This window comes from Bos indicus, chromosome 9 (genome assembly GCF_029378745.1).
Source record: "Bos indicus isolate NIAB-ARS_2022 breed Sahiwal x Tharparkar chromosome 9, NIAB-ARS_B.indTharparkar_mat_pri_1.0, whole genome shotgun sequence".
In the NCBI taxonomy this organism is placed as follows: Eukaryota; Metazoa; Chordata; class Mammalia; order Artiodactyla; family Bovidae; genus Bos; species Bos indicus.
The window spans coordinates 3,025,030-3,042,300 of NC_091768.1; positions in this window are offsets into that span (position 1 = coordinate 3,025,030).

Sequence of the window (17,271 nt, forward strand, 5' to 3'; positions counted from 1 at the left end):
ATTGCTGGAGTGGGGTGCCATTGCCTTCTCCAAATAGACAAACCAAATATATTAATATGCTGATTGTTGATAAACCATAAAGCCAAAAAATCATTGACATAGGAAATATTTTTCTTTGAAAATAATTAATTGAAGTGCCATGCAGTTTCAAGAATATGGATCAACTTTCCTGTTAAGTCAAGTAGCATCCAAAGTGTAATCAAACAGAAAATTATGCTTATCAAAAGAGATTTTGAATAGGAACTGTCTTTGTATAAAATAATTAGTAATATAGTTAATCAAATATGTGTTGCATTTATTTTCTTTCAAGAGTTAAAGCCAAGAAGCCAGAATTCCTCTTGAAGGCTCTATCATGTTCTCTCTGTATACAATTCATAAACAAGACATCCCATCAACTCACAGTATGACCACAAGTATTACCATCCCCCCCAGTCTGTTTCTCTGCTTGATTTTTTTTTCTAGTTTATCAAGTTTACAAGGGCTTTCTATTCCTTTTCAAAAATACTTAAAGTTAACCCAGCATTTTATTTTGGGCATTGCTTTCTTCCCCAAGTCTTATTTTTATTCTTGTTCTCAGAGTTTCAACCAGGACTTCAAAGGACAGTCTCTTTCTAGGTTTTTTTTTTTTTTTCCTTAATGTACTATGTTGGAGCTTGATTGACATACTAAAAGATGGAGATACTTAATGTATAAACCTTATGTCTTTAGTCATAAGTATACAGCCATAAAGTCATTAAAAAGATCAATGTCATAAACATCTATCACTTTCAAAAATTTCCCCCCATTCTGTCCATTTTTGTTTGTTTGTTTCATTTTTCCCCCTTTTTGTTGTGAGACCATTCAACCTAAGATCTGTCCTCTTAGAAAAAATTTAAACATACAATATATTATTGCTACTCATAGACTATATCTTATACAGATTTCCAAAACTTATCTTGCATAACTGTACCTTTTGAAAGACTTAATTAAAAAAAAAATCCCTCAATCTAGAATGAGGCCTTCAACTTCTCTGTTATGGCCTCATTTTCTATAACCCTATTAAAAAAAAAAGTGTCATTTTTTTTAAAATGGAAACTTTATCTGATCTCCCAACCTACTCTCTTAATTGTCCATATTGTTTTCTTGTTTTCTTTTTTTTTAACAGTTGCTTTGGTTGTGTTTGCATGGAAGTGTTAGATAGAAAGTTAGGCATGAGAAATGAGGGGTGGCCTGGCTGAAAGGAATGCAAGTTGATCTCTAAACCCCATCCCCTACAAACCCAGGAGAACCCGCAGATATGCTGCAAAAGTGACCACAGAGACTTTTCCAACTCCTGCATATTTGCCCTAACCACATAGTGAAACAAATTAATCACAGGGGTTTTCCAAGTAACCTTAGGCAGTTAGGAGTTCATTAAGCATTAATAAATATTCATATATATAATATAAACAATATGAATTTATATTCATAAATATAATATATACTCATCTGATTATAACAGACTGAACTATGGGAAGTCATGAACAACAGAGCCTGTTAAATAACTTGTAAGTGTCAATTGGCCTTGAACACATGCCCATTTGCATTCCCTTTCATTGAATTGTGGTGGGTACAAGCCCTATTTTGTATAGGGTGTATCCAGAAGAAGGAGACAGGAAGCATAAAAAGGGGGAAGTCAAGAGGGATCGGCATGAGGAGCATGACTCATTTAAGGTCAACCTGCTCCCATGTCTTGGGAGTGTCTGTCTAATAAAATACCTGTCTGCTTGAGCTGAACTGAGCTGTAATTTGTTGTTGAAAACTCTTTAGTCCATCATTCCAAATTTTTTTTGCAACAATGAAAGAACCGAGGAAGAGAAATTAGCTAATACGACATTTGGTGCCCTGACTCAGATTGCTGTGAGTATGTGACTTGTATTGCTGACTGTCTCTGAAAAAGATAAGGGTCCTCACCCTTTGGGCTGGAAGGACCATAATTCTTGTTGAGTCTTCCTCTATGATTTCTTGCTTCTAGTCTCCTCAAACCCTTTGTTAACAGGTAGGTAGATGTGGATGTAACTGAGGGGCTCTGGCCAGGAGTACTCCCTGGTATGCTCTGAAGGCTCCACTGTCTGTTATGCCCCAATAGCTCTTGCCCAAGTTGGTGACAGGACTCTCTCCTCTGTCTCCTTAGTGCTGAGGAAAATGCCAATTGAAACTATGTAGGCATGGGTCAGGCACTTAAAAACCGTTAGGGAGTCTGCTGGTTGAAGGCTCCTATGGAAGGATAAGGGATTCACAGAATGGACCAGACTTGCCTGCCTGAAGCAAGACAACATTTATGCTACATGCCAGCTACATACTGGTTCAACCAAAACACTGGGCCTATTTTCCCTGGCTGCCATTTTGCCAATAGGTTATAAAGGGGGCTCCTCTGTACTTACTTCCACTGCTTTTACCTTCCCATCCTTCTCTTCCTCCTTGTATCTATGCTACTCTCTACAAAGTGGGGCAGGTCATTGGCTGGCTCTCAGGAGAGATATTTGCCATAGTCCCCGATTTTGCAACTAGAACTATTCTGCAAAAAGCAGGGGAAATGGATAGAGGTCCCCTATGTCCAAATTTTTTCAACTAAAGACATGAAGGGACTATGCCTTAAGTATGGGATTAATCTATACCCTAAAAATGAACTTACTAGGCAAATGGAATTAGACCTCATATAACTAAGAGAAGGAAGTCCCCAGGAAGGCTCACCTCCCATGGCTCCCAAGGTGCCTGGTGCCTAGTGTTCTTTCCCCACTCTACCTCAAATTGCCCCTGTATCCCAGAGCACCCCTCCACAAAAGCCAGCCCAGATATTTCCCGTGGCTGAAACAAGAAGGGGATTTGGACTGACAAGTTTCCATAAGCCCTTCTACCTCCTAGACCTAAGACAGATCAAGCCAGACCTGAGAAATTATACAAAAAAAACAGGCAAATATATACATGCATTTCAACACCTTACTTAGGCTTTTGACTTGATGTGGAAAGATGTCATGGTCATATTCAATCAAACCCTATCTGATCCCGAGTACATTAGGATCTTAAAAGAAGCCCCCAAAATATGCTGCAGGCCTTCACACGTCAAGCAATACATATCCAGTTGGGAAACTGTAGTCCCCTCAGATGCCAAGTGAAACTCTAATGATCCTGAGCACATTTGGGAAAGAAACCATTTTCCAACTTGTGTAAAGGCATGATGAAAAGAAGACCAACAAAAATTAGCTATGTCTGGGTCTCAGCAATTACTCAGGAGCCCACTGAGAGCCCTATTGCCTTTCTGGAAAGGGTCCAGACAGCCACCAATGCCTTTTATAACAGAGAACAGGAGAGGGAGGTCAAAGATCAGGAAAGGGAAAGAAGGAAAGAAACTAAGCTTGCCCAGATGCTGGTCACTCTCTAGAGATGTTCTATGGCAAACTCTGAGTCCTTAAAGGACATGGCACAGGATACATGCCAGATCTGTAAACAGGAGGGATATTGGCCTAGAGATAGTCCAAATTGTGGCCAGCCTCCTAAAATAGCTTGCTACAAATGCCAACAGCCAGGATATTGGATGGCACTCTACTCTCAGGACCTGAGATTCTTGAGATTTGCTTCCCCCACGATGGTTCAACATGACTGAATGGCCCACTCCAGATAGACCCCTGTCACAGATAACTGTCATGGGGCTGGAGACAAGTGTGCAACTGAATGTCGCAGGTAGGTCCAAGAATTTATGTGTTGACACTAGGGCTGCCTTCAGTTCAGTTCAGTTCAGTGGCTCAGTCGTGTCCGACTCTTTGTGACCCCATGAATCGCAGCACACCAGGCCTCCTTGTCCATCACCAACTCCTGGAGTTCACCTAGACTCATGTCCGTTGAGTCAGTGATGCCATCCAGCCATCTCATCCTCTGTCATCCCCTTTTCCTCCTGCCCCCAATCCCTCCCAGCATCAGAGTTTTTTCCAATGAGTCAACTCTTCGCATGAGGTGGCTAAAGTACTGGAGTTTCAGCTTTAGCATCATTCCTTCCCAAGAAATCCCAGGGCTGATTTCCTTCAGAATGAACTGGTTGGATCTCCTTGCAGTCCAAGGGACTCTCAAGAGTCTTCTCCAACACCACAGTTCAAAAGCATCAATTCTTCAGCGTTCAGCTTTCTTCACAGTCCAACTCTCACATCCATATATGACTACTGGAAAAACCATAGCCTTGACTAGATGGACCTTTGTTGGCAAAGGAATGTCTCTGCTTTTCAATATGCTATCAAGGTTGATCATAACTTTTCTTCCAAGGAGTAAGCGTCTTTTAATTACATAGTTGCAATCACCATCTGCAGTGATTTTGAAGCCCCCCCCAAAAATAGTCTGACACTGTTTCCTATGTTTCCCCATCTATTTCCCACATAGTGATGGAACCAGATGCCATGATCTTCGTCTTCTGCATGTCGAGCTTTAAGCCACCTTTTTCACTCTCCACTTTCACTTTCATCAAGAGGCTTTTGAGTTCCTCTTCACTTTCTGCCATAAGGGTGGTGTCATCTGCATATCTGAGGTTATTGATATTTCTCCCGGCAAACTTGATTCCAGCCTGTGCTTCTTCCAGCCCAGCGTTTCTCATGATGCACTCTGCATATAAGTTAAATAAGCAGGGTGACAATATACAGACTTGATGTATTTCTTTTCCTATTTGGAGCCAGTCTGTTGTTCCATGTCCTGTTCTAACTGTTGCTTCCTCACCTGCATATAGATTTCTCAAGAGGCAGGTCAGGTGGTCTGATATTCCCATCTCTTGAAGAATTTTCCACAGTTTATTGTGATCCACACAGTCAAAGGCTTTGGCATAGTCAATAAAGCAGAAATAGATATTTTTCTGGAACTCTCTTGCTTTTTTGATGATCCAGCGGATGTTGGCAATTTGATCTGTACTACTACAGAGTAGTAGGGCTACCTACTCTGTCCTGACCTCTTACTCTGGAACCTTCTCCCCCCAAACCTGTACCATTTTAGTTGCTATAGGGAAAGCAATTACAAAAAAAAAAAAAAAATCACCCAAGTCCTTGTTTGCTGCTGGGATGGACAGATGTTTTTTCATCAGTTCCTGGTGGTCCCTGAGTGCTCTACTCCCTTATTAGGAAGAGATATACTTACTAATCTGGAAACCACCTTTATGGTGGGAATGTTTTCAGCCTCCAGAGCTCTACAACTCCTAGTTGCCACTGAAGAACTCACTGTGGTCTCTCCAATAGTAAGGTACCAAAAACTATGGGAAGAAAAGTTTAACCACCAGGTGTGGGACCAACTCCTGGATGAGCACACCAAGCTAAACTGATTGTCATTGTCCTCTGAGATCCCACTCAGTTTCCAAATCGGAAGCTATACCCCCTCAAAAGGAAGCTTGAGAAGGACTGCAACCCCAGATAAACAAGTTTCTTACTTGTGTGCTATTGGTTCCCACCAATTCACCATTTAACACCTCAATACCTCTAGAGATTCAGGGTTTATATCTTCTTTGTCTTTGTAATGTAACTATTCTTCCTGAGTTCTCAGGAACTGCCTGATTCATCTGCAATTCCCCTAACTAAAGAAAGAAAAAAAAAGTGCTATTTTATTTATTTTTTTTCATCATTTATCTTTATTTATTTTTTTTGTTTTTGTTTTTTAAAATTTTATTTTATTTTTAAACTTTACAATATTGTATTAGTTTTGCCTAATATCAAAATGAATCTGCCACAGGTAAAGTGCTATTTTAAATTAGAGCAGGAAAAATGTAAGATCTCTCATGGTTCTGTAGAAATCAGCTTGTCTGATTTAAGTTCGTGAGTTTAACTAATACAGATCTCTCTTTGGAATCTTCAGCCTCTCTGCAGGTGACGTAACTCCACCCAGTCTGCCATTAGAACACTTCTACTGTTACTATAATGGGTTGGAGGAAGAAATTAATGATGGTTTTGCCAGGTTCCAAGTCTCAAAGCATAGGTGTGGATTGTTTTTTGTTCCCAGCTGAGGTGAGACACTTCTTCCATTCAGACCCATCTGACACCCCTGCTTAGGGACAAAACCCTACCCAGCACTAGCACTGGAGACCTTGGGGATGCCCAATTCCAGTTCTGTAGCTGGAGTTCTGGGAGCTTGACATGCTTTGACCTGCTCAGAATCATCCAGTTCTTTCTGTAGGAACATTTTATTTCAATTACACACACACACACCCACACACACACACATATTATTGTGAGTATTTGCCCAATAAGTCCCTCTAAAAATAGTTAGATCTTTGTAAATAGGGGATAATTCTAATTTTCTTCACAATTATATATCTTTCACCAAGCAGAATTCCTGGGATATTTTAGATATTAAGCGTATGCATGTCTTTTAATGAAGCACATGAGAGAATAGAGTACTAAATGCACTTTTACTTTATTTTGTGTTCTGAGTTATAAAGTGTTTTGTGTGATTAGAAAATACATACCTACTTTGTAAATTTTTAACTGACTTAAAGAAATTAAACAGAAAATACACTTTAACTGGATTACCTGTAAATATTAATTGCCATACATATTTAAATTGGGGAGGGCTAGTAACTTCATCTTGATAAATATCATGGCTGATGGCTCCACAGTAGCAGGCATACAAATGAAGTAAGCAAGTGTTCTTCACAAATCAACATGAAGTTCTTGTGTACCCTGGGGTGTATATATACTAGAAAAGAGAAGTAATAAATTGGTTAAAAACTTTATTGAAACATGTTTTAGTATAGAAAATTTTGCATAGGAAAACACACAGCTAATTTTGACAACCACTAAGATTTTAAATAAATGTCTATAGGGAATGCCTTTTATATCACTTTTTTCTTTTTCTTTCCTTTCACTTCTCTTTCTATACCATCTTTCTTCATGGTCACTGTTCAAACTTGGATTTTTAAATGTATATTATTTGAAATATTTAATATGATCAGGTCATATCTTCTAATAATATGATTTATGCATAGCAATCTCTAGTATTTTCAAAGATAGAATTCATATATGGTTATATCCACAATAAAATTAATTAAATATAAACAATTTTACTCACACTCAAGGCATCATTATATTCTCAGGTGGCTCAGTGGTAAAGACTCTGCCTACTAATGCAGGAGACTCAGATTCAACTTCTGGTTCACAAAGATGCCTTGGAAGGGGAAAGAACAACCCACTCCACTATTCTTGCCTGGAAAATTCCTTGGACAGAGCAGCCTGGTGGGCTACAGTTCATGAGGTGGGAGGGAGTTGGACAACACACACACACACACACACACACACACACACAAACCATCATTAAGTTTTAACACATGCTACTTCACTGAAACCTTAGGATGATATAAGACATCCCAAAAGAGAAATTTCAGCCCTGGAGACAGACTATGGCTATATATTTTGTTTAGAACATGCCAAAAGTCATTTCTACTTCTCTTATTTCCAACAAGTGAATTCCCCGAGTTTGGGAGAGGGAAGCATCACTCACTGAATCATGAGAAACAAGGAACCACTAGCATCTGACATTTCCTTTAATGCAATTATTATACTAAGCAAGCTTTGTTCTCATTGTTTCAGGTTATGACAGTCTTCTACCTAGATTCACAGTATATAATTCCTAGTGGCTAGACAAACTATGAATCTTACAGTATTAGTCTTTATATAAATTAATAAATAACCATATACCTAACCAAAATCAACACTAAAGATTAGAAATAATATGAAAAAAATTATCATTTCATTACTTTAAGTGTCTACCAAAAGAACACAGTTGTATAATATATGTCAATGACTTAAGATCACTGAAAGCTTCAATCCATCATTTTTATACTAAGATATGGAATATAAACTCTAAAAATGGTATTAACCAACCTTCAATATCAGTGGATTTGTGTCATGGCTTGTGTGTTCATGTCAGACTTCATACTAAAACACACGCAATAACAACAAGAAAATAAAAGAAAGTAGGTGAATAGAGCATTAGCAAAGAAAAATACAAGATTCTCAGGTGGCACTAGTGATAAAGAATCTGCCTGCCAATACAGGAGACATAAGATATGGTATGTTCAATCTCTAGGTCAGAAAGATCCCTGGAGAAGGAAATGGCAACCCGCTCCAGTATACACTCCTGGAAAATTCCATGGACAGAGGAGCCTGGTGGGCTACAGTTCATAGTGTCTCAAGAATCAGACATGACTGAGCACTCATGAACGCAAAGTAAAATAGGGGGATTGAACAGTGGAAGCTTTCAGGCAAGTAAACTAAAATCTTCATCTCTGAATAGCTCTGAGCTTTCTATCACCCAAGTAAAAATAGAAACCGTGAGAATATAGTGTAGCTCTTCTTATTAGAAGAGGTGGATTTGAAATTCGGTGGATGCATTTTAGTTTGTTGGAAGAACCATATTTCCAGGTGAACTCCTTAGGGATAATTGTCATATTGTGGAGAATGTTATACAAGTGACAACTCTGTAATGATCAGATGATTTTTTGTTGGAAATTATTTAATGATTTGACAATGAATTTATAAACATTTTTCTGCACAGTGGTACTTTTTCCAAGTAAGATGGCTTTAAATAAATTGATTCTTTTCTTTTTGAGTAGAAATTTTGAAAATGCCATTAATGGAAGAAATTAATCATTCTGAATTCATGTGGACATGGTGAATAACGTAATACTTATTGTCCATTAGAACACTACTTAATTAATTTTCATAAGCCTAAGAGAAAGATAATTTAACAATTCAAAATCATTTGTATGACAAGATCAGTGTCTTCGTGAATTCAGTTGCTCTAAAGTGACCTCTTTTTTTAACATAACAATTAATTTCCAATAGAATTAATAGTACTCTCTGTCATTAAGTTATCTAGAGTTCTAGGTTGACCACAGGTACTGAAGTAATACTAATTTTTCTCCATTAATTTTATTTGGACCAAAGGGGACTCACAATTTTACATAGAAATGATCCTTTAGGTAAATTGATGTTTTAATTCTCTCCAAATTAATTGTTGGAATTAATTCTTTACAAATGAATTAATGAATTAAATAACAAGAATATATCAGCATTTATAAGTTTCAAACTCCATCATTAAATAGAAATACCAGTCAGTTCAGTCACTCAGGCATGTCTATCTCTTTGTGATCACAGAAATAGAAATAAGACTCCTCTGAAATAAAATGATTTCACTTGCATTGCTAAAGTGGATTTACAGTGATCAACTCACCTGTTTGTCTGGACTTAATTTTTTAGCATTGAAATCCCTGTGTCTAATGAAGGCACTCAGTCCTCAGCAAACTGGGATGGTTGACTGCTCTAAATTGATTATATTCAAAACATTATTCCTGAAATGAAGAAAGATGAAAAACAGAGATACATTTGATATATGATAAGAGAGAGAAAAATATCTTCTTTTGTTCTAGACCTCTGAAATATGTGTTTGTGTATCAATACACATCCTTGTGGGGGATTACCACGACATAACCTAATGCACTTATCAAAAATTTCCTCTTTCTATAAGTGAAGGAAAACACATTTGCTAAACATTGTTTCACATATGATATATCTATCAACTGTATTAAGCTAGCTCTAATCTTATAGTTAATAGCTCGCATATCTGCAAGAAAATTAACACCACATTTATTGCAGTTAATTATAGGTGTTTATAAATTGCTAATAAACTAAACATGGAAAATAGCAATGTTAGTCCCTCCTGTAGTTAACTGCACAGTTTATATATAAAAATTAAAAATGGCAAACAATCCAGCATTTGTGTTATTTCTTTTGGAATTCAGTAAGGTGCCAGGGGTGGAGATAAGTAAACATTCATTTGAAAGTGAACATCTATCTTATTGTTGACAGCAAACTAATTAACTGTCACATATTACAAAACTAAACTTGAACTGACTCTGAAATTCAATAAGGTTGTGAAAGCATAATTTTGGTAAGTAAACAGTGAAATTAAGACAATGATGAAGCAGTTCCACAATGACAATAAAAAAAAAAAAAAAGAGAATCAAGAAAACTGTCCATAAAAAGGAAAGCAAATTATTTCTTATATAACATGTCAGTATATGTTACATTAGTGAGAACAAATTTTGCAATACCAAAGTTTTGTGACTTCTCCTTGACTGACACAAAATACATATTTGTACATTTTTTTAGCCCTAACCAACTGATTTGACATATCATGTGACATAGCTTTTGATCAATATTTCTTAAGGTTTTTTTTTTATATAAAGGGAAATAATTTTGATTGATGGTATGAGAGGATTTAAAAACAACTCGCTGTTGACTTAACAGCTATATTTCTTAGGGAAGATAATGACTTATGTTAGATATTCTGTTTCCTGTGCTGTATAAGTATCTTAAACTTCTCCCTTTCAAAGATACTACAAACCCAAATCATGGCTTATAACTATCATTGCAACATATTGAACCCCTAATGATTCTATGTATATTCATTTTAAGCATTTATACCAGGATTTGGAAACTGGTATTAAAAATATAGAGATGTCGTCTTCTCTTTCTTTAATTAAGATATTAATAATAGGGCTAGCACACCTCTCTCCCTCTCCCTCCAGTGCACTGTTTGTGTTTGTGTGTGTGAGAGAGACAGAGGGAAAGAGACCATTTTGAATATGTATAAGTTATCATTATTCAAATAAGTTCAAAAGCTTTGTCCAATTCATTGCTTTTGAATTATTAGCATCCTTGATAAAATCCTTTTATATTTCATTTATACTTCAGATAAAAAGGTAACATTTATGAGATTTGTTAAAAGTTCGTATACTTCAGTTCTCAAAAGACCAGAACATAAACCCATATACTTGGGTTTCAGATCATTTTACTTTCTTTTTATTCTCTTTTGCAATTCTCTAATAGAAGTATTACATGTACAAGTCTTAATTAGTTGGCACTAAAGACTAAGCCATGCCTGTGGGGCCACCCAGGATGGGCGGTTCATGGTGGAGAGGTCTGACAGAATGTGGTCCACTGGAGAAGGGAATGGCAAACCACTTCAGTATTCTTGCTTTGAGAACCCCATGAACAGTATGAAAAGGCAAAATGATAGGATACTGAAAGAGGAACTCACCAGGTCAGTAGGTGCCTAAAATGCTACTAGAGATCAGTGGAGAAATAACTCCAGAAAGAATGAAGGGATGGAGCCAAAGCAAAAGCAATACCCAGTTGTGGATGTGACTGGTAACAGAAGCAAGGTCTGATTCTGTAAAGAACAATATTGTATACGAACCTGGAATGTCCATGAATCAGGGCAAATTGGAAGTGGTCAAACAGGAGATGGCAAGAGTCAACGTCGACATTGTAAGAATCAGCGAACTAAAATGGACTAGAATGACCTGTGGTGGATTCATTTTGATATTTGGCAAAACTAATATAATTATGTAAAGTTTAAAAATAAAATTAAAAAAAAAAAGAAAAAAAAAGGGGGGAGGGGATGAAAATGCCCTTGTTCCTTTGAATAGAGTGGGAATAAAGAAATGACTCAGAAAAAATAAAATAAAATAAAATGGACTAGAATGGGTGAATTTAACTCAGATGACCATTATATCTACTATTGTGGGCAGGAATCCCTTGGAAAAAATGGAGCAGCCATCATGGTCAAAAGAGTCTGAAATGCGGTACTTGGATGCAATCTCAAAAATGACAGAATGATCTCCGTTCGTTTCAAAGGCAAACCATTCAATATCATGGTAATCCAAGTCTATGCCCCAACCAATAACTCTGAAGAAGCTGAAGTTGAATGGTTCTACAAAGGCCTACAAGATCTTTTAGAACTAATACCCAAAAAAGATGTCATTTTCATCATAGGGGACTGGAATGCAAAAGTAGGAAGTCAAGAAACACCTGGGGTAACAGGCAAATTTGGCCTTGGAGTACAGAATGAAGCAGGGCAAAGGCAAATAGAGTGTCACAAAGAGAACATCCTGGTCATAGCAAACACGTGCTTCCAACAACACAAGAGGAGACTCTAAACATGGACATCACCAGATGGTCAACATCGAAATCAGATTGATTATATTCTTTGCAGCCAAAGATGGAGAAGCTCTACAGTCAGCAAAAACAAGACCAGGAGGTGACTGTGGTTCAGATCATGAACTCCTTATTGCCAAATTCAGACATAAATTGAAGAAAATAGGGAAAACGACTAGATGATTCAGGTATAACCTAAATCAAATCCCTTATGATTATACAGTGGAAGTGAGAAATAGATTTAAGGGACTAGATTGGATAGACAGAGTGCCTGATAAACTATGAATGGAGGTTCGTGACATTGTACAGGAGACAGGGATCAAGACCATCCCCATGTAAAAGAAATGAAAAAAATCAAAATGACTGTCTGATGAGGTCTTACAAATAGCTGTGAAAAGAAGTGAAAAGCAAAGGAGAAAAGGAAAGATATTAGCATTTGAATACAGAGTTCCAAAAATAGCAAGAAGAGATAAGAAAGCCTTCATCAGGGATCAATGCAAAGAAATAGAGGAGAACAACAGAATGGGAAAGACGAGAGACCTCTTTAAGAAAATTAGAGATACCAAGGGAACATTTCATGCAAAGATGGACTCAATAAAGGACAGATATGGTATGGGCCTAACAGAAGCAGAAGATATTAAGAAGAGGTGGCAAGAATACACAGAATTGTACAAAAAATATCTTCACGACCCAGATAATCACGATGGTGTGATCACTCACCTAGAGCCAGACATCCTGGAATGAGAAGTCAAGTGGGCTTTAGAAAGCATCACTATGAACAAAGTTAGTGGAGGTGATGGAATTCCAGTTGATCTATTTCAAATCCTGAAAGATGATGCTGTTCAAGTGCTGCACTCAATATGCCAGCAAATTTGGAAAACTCAGCAGTGGCCACAGGACTGGAAAAGGTCAGTTTTCATTCCAATCCCAAAGAAAGGCAATGCCAAAGAATGCTTAAACTACTGCAAAATTGCACTCATCTCACACACTAGTAAAGTAATACTCAAAATTCTCCAAGTCAGGTTCAGCGATACATGAACCATGAACTTCCAGATGTTCTAGCTGCTTTTAGAAAAGGCAGAGGAACCAGAGATCAAAATGCCAACATCCTCTGGATCATCGAAAAAAGCAAGAGAGTTCCAGAGAAACACCTATTTCTGCTTTATTGACTATGCCAAAGCCTTTGACTTTGTGGATCACAATAAACTGTGGAAAATTCTTCAAGCCTGAGAAAGAATGAAGCTGAAAGCATAACAGTTCCTGATTTCAGGCTATACTACAAAAGCATAGTACTCAAAATAGAGTGGTACCGTTTTAAAAACAGACAGCACAATGGAAAAAAATTGAGAGTCAAGAAATTAGCCCATCCATATATGGTCCACTAATAGTTGACAAGGGAGGTAAGACTATTCAGGCAGGAAAGATAGTCTCTTCAGTAAGTCATTTGGAAAACTGGATATTCATCTGCACATGAATGGAACTGGGCCCCTATACATTACCATTCAAAAAATTTAACCTGAATTATGTAAAGATTTAAATATGACCTAAAACAACAAACAAAACTGCTAGAAGAAAATATTGAAAAAAATATTTTTGATATTGGTCATGGCAATGGCCATGATTTCGTATATACGATCCCAAAGGAACCATAAAAAAAAAAAAAAAAAAACAAGTAAGAATAAATAACTGAGATCCATCAGATGAAAGAGTTTCTGTACAGCAAATATACATCATACAAAAAGAAAAGACAACTTCTGGAATGGGAGAAAATGTTTGCAAACCACATAATTGAAAAAAGGCTAATATCCAAAATATATAAAGAACCCATATATCTAGAAATGAAATCAAATTTTAAAAAGAGAAAAATAACTTAAATAGGCATTTTTTTCAAATATAATATTCAAATAGCTATTAGGTAAATAAAAAAGATTTTCAGCATTAATAATCACCGGGGAAAAGTAAATAAAAAACACAGTAAGACTATGTGTCTGTGAGGATGTGAAGAAAAGGGGGCATTGATGATGGAAATGTAAACTTGTATATTCACTATGAAAACAGTATGGATATTCCTAAAAAAAAAAAAAAAAACCTGAATAATAGAGCTACTTTGTTTTCATACAATATCATTTCTTGGTATATATACAAAGGAAATGAAAAGATACTATATCTCATGGAGATATATGCACACTGATGTCCATTGCAGCATTATTAACAACAGCAAACACATGGAAGAAAACTAAGTGTCCACTATTACTCAAAAACAAAGACTATATATGATATATATTATATATTATTGCACATATTAGTAATAATAAATATATGATAAATATTATATATGTGCCACATGATAAGATCATATGTCACAAATTTTAATATGATGCATAATACAAAATGTATAATTGTATATTAATATATTGTATATTACTAATTAATATTATATATTATGTATTGTATATTATATAATTGTGTTATATATCAATATATATATAAATAATATATATTGGGTCTCCTGCATAGCAGGCAGATACTTTACCATTTGCAACATGATGAAAGCCTAAACAATATATAATATTATATATTATATATATGTTCTACTGATACACATATAACTGTATGTAATTAGTTATTCTACATTTTAAGTATATAATGATATTTATAATGGTTATATACCATAGTCATATATAATAATTATATAATATTATATGTTTTACAAATAATGCTTTTACTATTAGGGCTTCTCAGGCAGATCAGTGGTAAAGAATCTGCCTGTCAATGCAGGACACACAGGAAATGTGGGTTTGATCCTATGTCTCAAAGATCTCCCAGAGGAGGAAATGACAACAGACGACCATATTCTTGCATAGAAAATCCCATGGGCAGAGGAGCCGAGTGTGCTACAGTCCATAGGGTTGCAAAGAGTCAAACACGACTATGCAGGCATATTTAATACAATATGTATAATGCAGTATATTTAATATATATAATTATATATGTTTCCATTTTTTCCCCATGTATTTGCCATGAAGTGATGGGACCGGATGCCATGATCTTGGTTTTCTGAATGTTAAGTTTTAAGCCAAATTTTTCACTCTCGTCTTTCACTTTCATCAAGAGGCTCTTTTGTTCTTCACTTTCTGCCATAAATGTGGTGTCATCTGCATACCTGAGGTTATTGAGATTTCTCCTGGCCATCTTGATTCAAGCTTTTTGTTTTGTTTTGTTTTGTTTTTGTGGGGGGGATTCCAAAATCACTGGAGATGATGAATGCAGCCATTAAATTAAAAGACACTTGCTCCTTGGAAGAAAAGCTATGACCAACCTAGACAGCATATTACAAAGCAGAGACATTACTTCACCAACAATGTTCCAACTAGTCAAATCAGTAATCATGTAAGGATGAGAGACTTGGCCTATAAATAAAGCTGAGCGCTGAAGAAGTCATGCTTTTGAATTGTGGTGCTGGAGAAGACTCTTGAGAGTCCCTTGGACTGCAAGGAGATCAAACCTGTCAATCCTAAAGGAAATCAGTCCTGAATATCCATTGGAAGGACTGATGCTGAAGCTGAAACTCCAATACTTAGGCCACCTGATGCAAAGTAATGACTCACTGGAAAAGACCCTGATGCTGATAAAGATTGAAGGTGGAAAAGGGGACATCAGAGGATGAAATGGTTGGATGGCATCACCAATCCATTGGACATGAGATTGAGTAAGCTCTGGAAGTTGATGATGGACAGGGAAGCCTGGCATGCTATAGTCCATGAAATCACAATGAGTTGGATAAGACTGAGCAACTGAACTAAACTGACATAATATATGTAGTCATATACTATATAAAATAATGTAATATATGTAAACCATGTGTGACTTACATACATTACATAATTAAAAGTATGATAAATGTATCATATAAAATATGATAAAATATATTGTATCGTATGTGTGTATATATTTGCATACCATATACATTATTTATAATTACATACATCACTAAAGTATATAATTATATATGAATTTTATGTGAATATTTTATAAATATTTTATGTGCAATATAATATATATCATTATATATGATATATAAGACATAAGACATATCTTATATATAGTATGTATTATACTGTATCATATGATATTTATGATACTATAGTGTACTGTACTCTAAATAATCGTATATATAATTATGTTAATCTAGAACATTATATTATGTCAATATTAATTATACAATATTACAATATGCTATAATAACATATATATATATAACTTGTATATTGCAATTAAGATACTTATATATGATATACAACATACTACTAGAATATTTATTACATATGAGATAAACAATAATATGCATTATATATGATATAACATTTATAACATACTCTATATAACAATATTATATATTAGCATTAATAAAGCATGTATATTATTTCACCATAAAGGTGAAGAAAATCCTGCTATACACAGCAACATGGATGAACCTGAAGGCATTTTTTAAGTGAAAATTGTCAGACGAAGAAAGATGAATACTCTATGAGCTAACTTAAATGGAGAATCTAAATGAAAAGAAAAGGAAAAAAAAACAACTCAGAGGTGCAGATTTCCTGGTTAGTGTTGATTTCCTGGGATAGGGAGAGGAAAATGGATTAAAGTGGTCAAGAGAGTCAAAATTCCAGTTACAAGATACATAAGTTCTGGAGATGTACTTATGTAATGCACATTACGGTCATTATGCTGAATATAGTCACCAATATTCTACTGTATATTTGAAAGTTGCTAAATGAGTTGTTAGAACAACAAAGTTCTCACCACACACAAAACTTGTGAATATGTGAGCTGATGAAGGTCCTAACTAACATTATCATGGAAATTGTTTCACAATACAGGTACTCCTTGTATACTGCACTTTACTATGCTTCACAGATGTAACAGTTCAGTTCAGTTCAGGAGCTCAGTCGTGTCTGACTCTTTGTGACCCCATGAATTGCAGCACGCCAGGCCTCCCTGCCCATCACCAACTCTCCGGGTCCACCCAAACCCATGTTCAGTGAGTCGATGATGCCAACCAACCATCTCATCCCCTGTCAATCCCCTTCTCCTCCTGCCCTCAATCTTTCCCAGCATCAGGGCCTTTTCCAATGAATCAGCTCTTTACAGATGTATGTTTTTCATAAATTGATGATTAGTGGCAAACCTGAATTGGTCAAGTCAGTTAATACCACTTTTCCAACAGCATTAGCACACTTCCAGTCCTCGTGTCACAATTTGGTAATTCTATCAATATTCCAAACTAGTTCAT